This window comes from Papio anubis, chromosome 6, assembly GCF_008728515.1.
Source record: "Papio anubis isolate 15944 chromosome 6, Panubis1.0, whole genome shotgun sequence".
In the NCBI taxonomy this organism is placed as follows: Eukaryota; Metazoa; Chordata; class Mammalia; order Primates; family Cercopithecidae; genus Papio; species Papio anubis.
In genome coordinates, this window is record NC_044981.1 from 3,437,255 (window position 1) to 3,448,198 (window position 10,944).

At 39.8% G+C, this 10,944-nt stretch overlaps 1 pseudogene; it reads right to left on the reverse strand.

Annotated features, from left to right (window-relative positions):
* Window positions 1-1,256: 1,256 nt before the first annotated feature.
* Window positions 1,257-7,991, reverse strand: LOC110743023 (annotated as a pseudogene).
* Between the last annotated feature and the right edge of the window lie 2,953 nt (window positions 7,992-10,944).

Below are 10,944 nucleotides of genomic sequence, written 5' to 3' on the forward strand. Positions count from 1 at the left end.
TATTTAGGGAGGAAAGAGAAATGATTGGCATACATGAATTTGAGAATTTTATGTAGCTAATCTGTTAATCTTGTCTCTGTAGTTTATGACACAGAAAGTACTGTTGTAGTTTATCAGTTTTACATCTAATTTATTAATCCATCTGGGATTTATTTTTATATATGAAGAAAAAATCTAATTTTATTTTTTTCCAATGAGTTAATTGGTTGTTTCAACCCTATTGAGATGTTGTCTTCTTTATATATTAAATTCTATATTTGGTCTATATTTAGTCTGATTTTGGATACCACCCCATTTTAAGACCATGTGCCTTTCAAAGAAACCAAAAAACTAAAAACTAGAACACTAAGCTGTGTGATTGCATTTAATTTTCAAGACAAACTTTACAAATTACAAGTTAAATTTCCCCAACTCCCTCTTCTCAAGAAAAAAACAAAAATAAAAAACAAAACTTTCAAAACATTGGGATTTTGATTGGAATTATATTAAATTTGTAGATTAACTGTAGAGAATTTTATATTTCCAATGTGTTTCTAAGACTATTTTATCACTCAATTTATTTGTCTTTAAAAAAATCTCTCAGCAAAATCCTGATGTTTCCTTCACAAAGATTCTTATTTTTCTGATTAAATTTGCTCCCATAATTTATACTTTGGTTGCTATTTTGAGTGCATTTTTCCTTGTTTATTTTATAACTGATTATCATTAGTCTATAGGACAAGTATTGAAGTCATTTGTTTATACACTGGAACAGTGTCTAAGTTGATTTCCTTAGGTTAACCAGGAGACAGTCACATCATTTGAAAATAATGATGCATTAATTTTTCCTCTTCCACTGCTATCTTCTATTTCTTTTTCCTGTCTTGATGCACTAGTCAGGCTATCTAGGATGATGCTTAATCCTAGCATTGGTAGTAAAAATCTTGTTTGCCCTTGATTTTACAGGGAATGACTGTTATTTCAGTAAGTTAAATGCTTATTATTTCTTTTTTTTTTTTTTTTTTTTTTTTTTTTTTTTTTTTTTGGGACGGTGTTTTGCTCGGTAGCCCGGGCTGGAGTGCAGTGGCCGGATCTCAGCTCACTGCAAGCTCCGCCTCCCGGGTTTACGCCATTCTCCTGCCTCAGCCTCCCAAGTAGCTGGGACTACAGGCGCCCGCCACCTCGCCCGGCTAGTTTTTTGTATTTTTTAGTAGAGACGGGGTTTCACGGTGTTAGCCAGGATGGTCTCGATCTCCTGACCTCGTGATCCGCCCGTCTCGGCCTCCCAAAGTGCTGGGATTACAGGCTTGAGCCACCGCGCCCGGCCTTATTATTTCAAATAAATGTTGCATGTTATATTAAACAAGTGCTATTATACTCCTAGATATTTACTAACAAAAATTTTTTAACAGAATTTCCACCAATGATTATTTCCAAAATGTAAAGATTTGAAACATATTTTAAACAAAACTAAAAAACAGAAGGATTCATTCTTGCTTTTTCCTTTTTTAAAAAGTCCAGACAATTTGTCACAAGGAAGTTCGGCATGTGATGGCAGCTGTCGCCTCAGTCACCCTCGGAATCACTGTCCCTCCTCATGGGGACAGAGCTCTGCACAGAGGACAGCAACACGTCTTCAATCGGCTTCTTAGGATTTTTCTCCAGGTCCATCATAATTGCTCCAGATTCAGTTAGTTTCCATTCCAGCTCATCTCTTGTCAGGTTCATGCTGCCAAACACCAGAGGACCAATAAACCGAGCCTTGATGTCTCTTTCCACGTAAACAAATATCGTGGGCAGATTCCTATCAGGATAATTGGGTACGCAGGTTGTTGAAATGGCTTTGATAAATTTGATCAGGAAACTTCCTGGCAAGTCCACTGAGGTGCTGATTTATCAAGGCACAGAGGGGAATTCCTTGTTTGTAAAGGTGCAAGACGACCCACAAGCCCTCGCCAGCTTTGGTAACTTCTTGAACATAATCCTTCCCTGAGATCTCTAAAACTTCTCCAAATTTATTCTTCAGTTTAGTTGCTTTCCACTCAGCCAGTCTCTGCCGTCTGTACATTTCAATAGCACGTTCATCCTCCTCATTAAGCTCGTCTTCATGATCCTCCAGCTCTTCCAAAGTCATATCTTCATGTGTTGTCACCACTGACTGTTGGAGGATGCACTGCTCCTCTTCTGCCCCCTTTCCCGTTCTTTCAGACTTTCCTTGGGGGGTAAGATACCCTTTTTGCGTAAGATGTCATCTGCGTTGGGGTCCTGCGTCTTGTTTCCAGTTGCTCAAGCCAGCTGTGCCCCCAAATGTTTTAATACTCTGCTAATTATCAGCTATGGAGGCTGAATTTCATCCCATCCAGATTGTAAATATTTAAATTATTTTTTCCTCATATCATCTCCTTTGAGAGTAGTTCTTAATTTTTGTATTTGGGTTAATTTGGCATATTTATATTTGCAACCGTGTTTGGGCTTATCTCTGTTTTAACTAATTTCAGTGTTCATTGCAAATCTTTTTATATCTTCATTCTTGAGCTCTTAATTCTACTTCATTTCTTAGTTGGTTAAAATACATAATGGTTTATTTTCCAAACTCTTGTATGCATGCATAAGACTGTCTTTCCATTATCTTCACATGTAGTAACAACTTGACTGGTTGTCAATTCATGGGTCAAAATTTATCTTTCAGAACTCAGCTTTTCTTTTATTCCATTGTATTTGCAGATTCTGAGTCTAGACTGATTTTTCTCTAATGGTTTTGATTATAGCTTTTTCTGGCCAGAAAGACGAGAGGACTCTTTATTTTCCTTGTTAAATATTTTCCAGGACATGCATGACCAGGTTTGGTCCATCCTACCATATGATGATCTCTATTAATCTATATAAAAGATACAGGTTTAAGATACAGGTGTTTTCTTCAGCTTGGGAGATTCTCTCTCTCTCTCTCTCTCTCTCTCTCTCTCTCTCTGTCCTGTTTCATTTGCTCTGGTTTTTCCCTCCAGAATATATACATTGGCTCACTCAACATCCACTTTTCTCCAAAAACATCACCTTATTCCATATATTTTCTTTCTTTGTTTTATTCTTTCTGTGTTCTAAGGAAACAACTCGAGTTTGACCACCCATTATTGATTTGATTTTTGGGATTATCAACTTATGCTTCCTACTGCCTTCCACACAGATTTTACTTCTGCTTTTGTGTGTTTGGCCTCCTGGTCATCCTTCCTAAAATGCATCTTCTCATTCTTCCTTCCTCTGGAGTTCTCTCCCACTGCCCTTCATCCCAGCCTGTGCCCTCCTCACACATTCCTGCTAGCTTTTGCACAGGGAATGCCTTCTCATTTTCAAGTTTGGGTTTGCTTTGTTTGTTTTAATCTTTCCTCTTACTTTATTACTTAAAACACTGTGAGACAATTTCTAGCTACAGAAAAACTGACACACAATAATGTCAGAGGCGTTAGATGCTCATTAATTGTGGGCTTTAGCTTTTCGTGGTAGAGGTTCTGATGTTATTTTCCTCTAACATTTATACAAACTTAGTAGTTCTTTAAGGTTGCAGAATCTCAAAACAATGAACTGTACCAGAGATAAAAATATGTAGAGCCAGAAAGATATGATGAAATAATAAAGCCAGAAGTACTTGGAGGATATAATTGAGCTAAATTCATTTTTTCCTCAGTAATATATATCAGCAAATTACCATATGATTTATATCAGTGGAAATTTTCTCTCTCTTATTGTTGAAATTTTTGTTTTGAAAACCTGGAGAGCATTTAAAGTTGATGGAAACACCAGAAGCCACATTTTTAGAAAAAAATTACATGCTAAATAAATTAGCTCTTGGAATTAAATATTATCATTTCCATCATATTGATCTAATTTCTTGATTTTATAAAATGATACATTTTATACACATTAAGATACACATTAATCATACACTTTATACACTTTAATATACGTTTTATCTTAATGTGTCATTTAAACTACAATGTACCTTGCCCTTCTAAGTTGTATGGGTGGGGGGGGGTGCGGTGGGTAAAAATACTAAACAGGAAGCAAAAGAATGCAGATTCGTCTACTTCTGCCCGTTAGCACCTGTACAACCTTGGATGTTATTCCCTCCCCTCACTCCCCGTCATAGAATCGGCGCTAATAAAGCTTAGCTGACCTATCCTATGGTTTGGTGACAATGAAATGAAATGTCTGTGAAGGTTTTTATTAAGCTGGCAAGTTCCATGCTTATTTAAAAGATTATAATTCCACCATGTGGCTTTCATTCCACTTCGAAAAACCTGTAGCACACATCATTATTTTAAAAGTGGCAGGTGATATAGTATAGACTTTTGAATATAGTGCAAGAGAAATGCAACTGTTATGACAATTTAATTCAAGATTTGCAATCCTTATTCTTGTTTTGGAAGACAGCGGTAAGTGTAGACAGATATTTAATGTCATGAGCCTCTAGATAAAGGAAGAAAGGTATGTATTAATTATTTCAATAATCATAGGCATTCCTCTTTTTACTTTTACTATTCACGTATAATTATTTTTTGAAAAAATTCATTATTTTCACCAAAGCAGTCCAGTATAGAATAGTATAATATATCCCCATATATCCATGTGCTTTAATAATAATTAACTCATGAACAATGTTGTTTCATTTTAAGTACCCCTAGGTACTCTACTCTTGTACTAACTTGAAGCAAATCCTAGAGACCTTATCATTTAATCTGTAAATATTTCAGTATGTGTCAGTAAAAGGAGAAATTCTTTCCCTCCCCCAACAAAATCACAATACCACAATCTCATCTGTAAGTAATCAAAAACAGTTTCTTAACAGGCCATCACACGTCCAGTCATATTTGAATTTCCAGTTGGCTCATAAATGTCATAATTCTATTTCCTTTTATGGTTTATTTGCTTCAATCAAGATCTAAATGAAGCCCATGCCTGTGACTTGTTGTTATGTCTCATGCTTTTTTCAACCTAAAGGTCCTTCTTGCATTTTATTTCTGGTGGAAGCCACATTGCTGTCCTGTAGCGTCTCCCCCGACCAGAGTGCTGATAGCATCCCCATGGTGGCTTCCCATGTCCCTCTGCACTTCCTCTCTCTTGGTAGTCGTATCTAGGGGCCTGTTCAGATTCAGGTTCTTTTTTCCAGCAGAGAATGAGGAGTGGGAAATATTTCACAGGTGGTGCTGTGTTCTTCCATCAGGATATATAATATCTGGTGCACGCTCTCTCTCTCTCTCCCCCTCTCTCTCATAGTAGCAATTGTTGATGCTCAATGCATCTATTCATTAGTCCACGAGGAGCTGCAAAATGGTTATTTTCTATCACATCTTCTTCATTTATTAGCTAGAATGCTCCTGTAAAGAAAAACTTCCTCTCATTTGCTGTTTGGTTACCAGTAGTATAGTTTGTGTAGGAAAGGTGAATAAATGGCTGTCTCTTTCCCGTTATTTACCCATTTTCAAAAAATAAGTTGGTCATCAGCATCCCCCAATATTGACTAGTTAGATTTTAAAAAAAGTATAAACTCAAATATGTTTTGGTCCATTGAAGCTATTGCGTGTGTGATGTTTGAATGGTCCCCATCTTTGGGGTATTTGAGCCATTGGGAGCCTTGTCAGGCTGGTGTATGTGTCCTAGCAGTCTTTGACAGTGTCCTGGGGGTCCAGGCTCATCTGACATTCTCTACCTCAGTCCTAGAGTCACCCACTTCTCAAAGGGGCCCCATGGATTTTCCTTTTATTTGTTTTGTGGGAAATTGTACTTCATGACCATAATCTGGGTGCTGTTCTAGATATTTCAGTAGACAGAACTAGGGAAAGTTGTATATATATTTTATATATATATAAAATTATAAAAGTATATATATTTTATATATAAAATTATATATACAAAAGTGTATATATATACACACATATGTATCTCAAATACATGTATCATTTTCAGATTATTGATTAACAAACAAAGGTAAAGCAATTAACAAACCAAGGTAAGGCAAAGATAATAAACCATTTTCAATTACATAGTTATCTACTAAATCTTGTGGGGCTTTTGGAAAAACAAAAGCAATTACAATTCTGATGGACCAACACAGCAAACTTGTTGCATTGTCTTTGTAAATTTTTACAGATATTACACATATCTGTCTCTACAGGAACAGCTCTAGTTTTAAAAGTCCCTGCCCTATTTGTTCCCCAGAAAAGAAGGGAATACAGACTTATGCTCTTTCTATCCATGTGTTGAAATGAAGTTGCTTTGCTGGTTTATTGTGAGAGCGCAGAAAAGTATGTAAAAGAAAATGAGCTTCTGTTACTAAAAGGTTTTCCCATGCTAATGAAAAAGACCATGAAATGAGAAAGTAATGATTGTGGCTTTATTGAAAATAATATGGCCAGGCACTTGGATGTTACACAGTTTTGTGTATGCAAATATAGTTTTACTAACCTGTGTTGCTCCTTTAAATAGTCATTTTGCATTGTTATTGACGAAGCAAAAGACTGGTGATGACACTTATAATCCCTTCTGATGCTTCTAGAGCAACATGGCACATCCCAAGAGGGAAAAGTTCAGGCAACCAAGTTTTCATAGTTACAGCACATATTGTACTAAATCAGCTTCCAGAAGAAACATGTACTTTGATTGGAATGACCACCTGGAAGCCACTCTCAAAGAATGTTGATGATCTCCCTCTAGCCTGGAAGGACAATGCATATACCACTTCCATTCATACCACCATACCATGTATTGTGGTTCTAAACTTTGATTTTTCCCTTACATCAGAGGACTTTCTCTTCTACCAAAATGAGGTCAACTGCAATGCTGGAAAGATTAATGCACTGTTTTCTCTTAGAGGATTAGAAGGGGGTTGGTTAGTACATGTATTATGGTCAAAATATATCTTGCTTTAGAAATATAATCAAGATAATATCTGTTTTAGTTCAGGTTGCCATAACAAAGTATCATGGACTGGGTGGCTTCTAAACAACAGAAACCTATTTCTCATAGTTCTGGAGGAAAGAAGTTGGAGATAAAGGAGCCAGCATGTTAAGAGTTCTGATGAGGGCACTCTTCCAGGCTGTAGACAGCTACTTTCTTCCTGTGTCCTCATGTGGCAGAAATAGTGCCCTTTAAGAAGGCACTAATCTCATTCACAAGGGCCCCACCCTCATGACCTCATCACCTTCCAAAGGCTCCACCTCCTAATATCACCATCTTAGGGGTTAGAATTTCAACATATGGATTTTGGGGGACACAAACATTCAGTCCATTGCAATAATCAAAGTTATGATCAATAAGGTTATTAACAAGGTAAAGCTTACAATTATGCTTTTGATGAAATTATGTCTCTTACAGAAAATTGACAACTTAAGATTGTGTTTATTATTGCATTTTGTTTCCTTGATTTTATTTCTCTTAGTAAAAAGTATAACATTCAAACACAATTATATACACACAATTTTTTCTCTAATTTATTCACTGGGATTCAAGATAATAAAGAACACACACTAAGCTGTTAAAAAGCTGCAGTTGGCTGGGCATGGTGGCTCAAGCCCTTTGGGAAGCCAAGGCAGGTGGGTCACTTGAGGTCAGGAGTTTGAGACCAGCCTGGCCAACGTGGTGAAACCCCGTCTTTACTAAAAATATAAAAATTAGCCAGGCGTGGTGATGTACACCTGTAATCCCAGCTACTTGGAAGGCTGAGGGAGGAGAATTGCTTAAACCCAGGAGGTGGAGGATGCAATGAGCCAAGATTGTGCCACTGCAACCCAGCCTGGGTGACAGAGCAAGACTCCATGTCAAAAAAAAAAAAAAAAAAAAAAAGCTGCGGTTCCCTGAAAATCTCCTTTTTTCACTTTAATGATTTTTCTTCTTGAAAGTCTGTGTGTCCCTATGAGAGTCACTGGTTTTAGGTAAATTAATCGTCAACTAAATATTTGCAACAAAAACATGCCTTATATTTCAGCTGAGAAATGGGAGGCGTGGCCTACAGTGTCAGCCATGGGGCCCTGAGGCAAGTTGCTTCACTTCTCCCTCAGGTCCAGGATTCAAATCTGCAAAAGATGGGCTGAGCCAGGCGGCCACGAGATCCCATGGGTCTGTGTGCTCCAGGGCCTATGTGTTTCCAAAATATGATCCTTTGTTTTTTAAAAAAGCCAGGTGTGGTGGCTCGTGCCTGTAGTCCCAGCTACTTAGGAGGCTGAGGTGGGATAACTGCTCGAGCTCAGAAGTTTGAGTCCAGCCTGGGTAACATAGTGAGACTCTATCTCAAAAAATAAAATAAATAAAAAGGGGCTGCCTGGTTACCTAACTATGGGAGTGCCTCCCATTACATCTCCCATTTTGGAAATTCTCAATGCACGCTCACATCTTAAGGCTCTGAGGAGCACTGCCTAAAAGAAACATAGTTAACCTTATTTAATCCAGAGTTTCCCAAACTTGTTAGATTCTGGACTCTTTTGTCCAGGTAATATCGTTGAACACCCCACAAAACAAGTGTTCTGCCGTAGTACGCGTTGGGGACACTGCCTTACAGCATTGGGTACGCAGTAGGTGCCCAGCAAAAACGGATTTATGGGCTTTGGTCTCCTGCCCAAGTACAGCACTAGAACGCTAGGGCTCCTCTGCTACGAAATCTACCAATGCACCTGTTTTCCAGTTAGGCCCCTAAGTCTAAAGAGGGGCAGGAGATATTACTACCCACCAAGCCTAAGGATGGGGCGAGGGGAAGCCACAGTGGGTCCACACTCCAGGAAACAGAGTGCCCGTGGGAAAGGGAGATCGTAGGCTGCGGCAAGGTGGGGGTGCTCAGCATGACAGTGAGAGGCCAGCACTCGGGGCCCACCATGGGGTCATCTCCCCCCATCCCCACATAACCCCCTGCAGAAATCTGTAGGGTTCATACACAGGTAAGTTTTATAGTCACATGTTGTTGAAATTTAGGCCAAGGAAGGCATCAGTCCTGCAGATGAAAAAAGAGATTCCACCTGGACCTTGTTTTCCTAGAACTGAGGATGAGAACCATCCCCTGGGATGGATTTAGAGCACACAGAACAGAAGGAGCATAACCAGTCCTGTGGTTCAAGCCTGCGTTTTGCAGATGGAGCCCTTGAAGCCGCGTGGTTAAGTGGTTAAGCAGCGTTCTTGGTCAGTGAAGGCCAAGTCTGAAATGCGGGCTCGGGCTTCTGACTCCACGTCAGGGCGTTTCCACGGCCGGCTCCACACAGGGCTGACGGCAGCTAAGCTCGGGAGGCTGGTGTCAGGGGAAAGGGAGACAGGCAGCGATCCACAGGTGGTCCAGTGTTGCTTCTTTGGCTTCTTTTTCTTCTTCATATTTCTACTCATACTTTATTCTTTGAAGGCATTCTTTAGTGAACTGATAGTTTTTAATACCCAGAAGAAGTGGAAAAAAATAATTTTTCTATTGTTCCCCACCCAGGCTTAAGTCCAAGACTATTAATTTAAATCACTGGCTTCTACAGGTAATGTAGAAGGAGAATTCCTTACAGATATTTACAGGAAAACATCCGCTTACTCAATGAATATGTGCCAGGCGCTGTTCTAGCCTCTGGGATTCATTATGAATAAAACAACAAAATCTCTAACCTTTGTGAAACGAACGTTCTAGTACAAAATTATGGCTGTAAACGATACGTATAATAAAGAAGTAAATCATGTTGTATGTTAGAACACGGCTTTCCACACCTTAGTGTACCTGAAGACCAGCTGGGAACCTTGGTAAAATGCAGATCCCGGCTCAGCAGGTCTGCGGTGACCGAGGCTGTGCAGCTCTGACCAGCTCCTGGTAATGCTGTCTTGCCTGTCTGTGGTTCTCGCCCCACACTTTCAACAAGAAAAAGTTGGAAGTTGTCTGTAATAGGTAAGGGAGATTGAAAGGGAGAAGAAGAGTAGTCTCCCTCTAAATAGCATTGACCCGTGGAGGCCTGGTTGAGAAAGAACATTTGAGCAAAGATTTGGGGTAGATGAGCTACAAGGGTATCCCGGAATAGGGTCCAGGGCTTCCAGGCTGAAGGCACCGCTGGAGCACAGCCTCTGAGGCAAGGGCATGCCTGATGTATCGGAGAAATTGCCAGGAGGCCAGTGTGGTGGCAGTGGTGTGAGCGACGGGAGAGCAGGGGGTGAGAGGAGAGCAGTAAGGCGCGGTACTAGGAAACCACACAGGGTAGGGATTTGCAGCCCACAGCCAAAGCTTTGGTTCTACTCTGAAGGAGTGGGAAGGCATGAACAATGTGGGCGATCCACACAAAGATGTGTACGTGGTTGTTCGTAGCAGCATCATCCATGAGAGCCAAGACCTTGAAACAATCTGATTATTAGCTAGTGCACAGATAACAAAATGTGACCTGACCACACACTGGAATACTATTCAGCAACAAATAAGGAACAACTAAGCTGAGCGCATTGGCTCATGCCTGTAATCCCAGAACTTTGGGAGGCCAAGGTGGGTGGATCACCTGAGGTCAGGAGTTTGAGACCAGCCCGGCCAACATGGGGAAACCCTGTCTCTACTAAAAATACAAAAAATTAGCCAGGCGTGGTGGCGCATGCCTGTAATCCCAACTACTCAGGAGGCTGAGGCAGGAGAATCTCTTGAACCCAGGAGGTGGAGATTGCAGTGAGCCAAGATCATGCCATTGCACTCCAGCCTGGGCAACAAGAGTGAAACTCCATCTCAAAAAATAAAAATACATAAATAAATAAAGGAGCAAACTGCTAATCCATGCTACAACATGGATGGATCTCAAAAATGTTATGCCATGTGGAAGGAGCCAGATGCAAAAAAACTATAGATCGCATGAGTCCATCTCTCTGAAATGTCCAGAAAAGGCAAATTTAGAGAGACAGAAAGTAGATGGCTGGCTGCCTAGAGCTTGGAGGTATTAGTAGTAGCAGGGATTAATTGCAAAGTGGAACCCGGGAACATTTTGGGGTGGT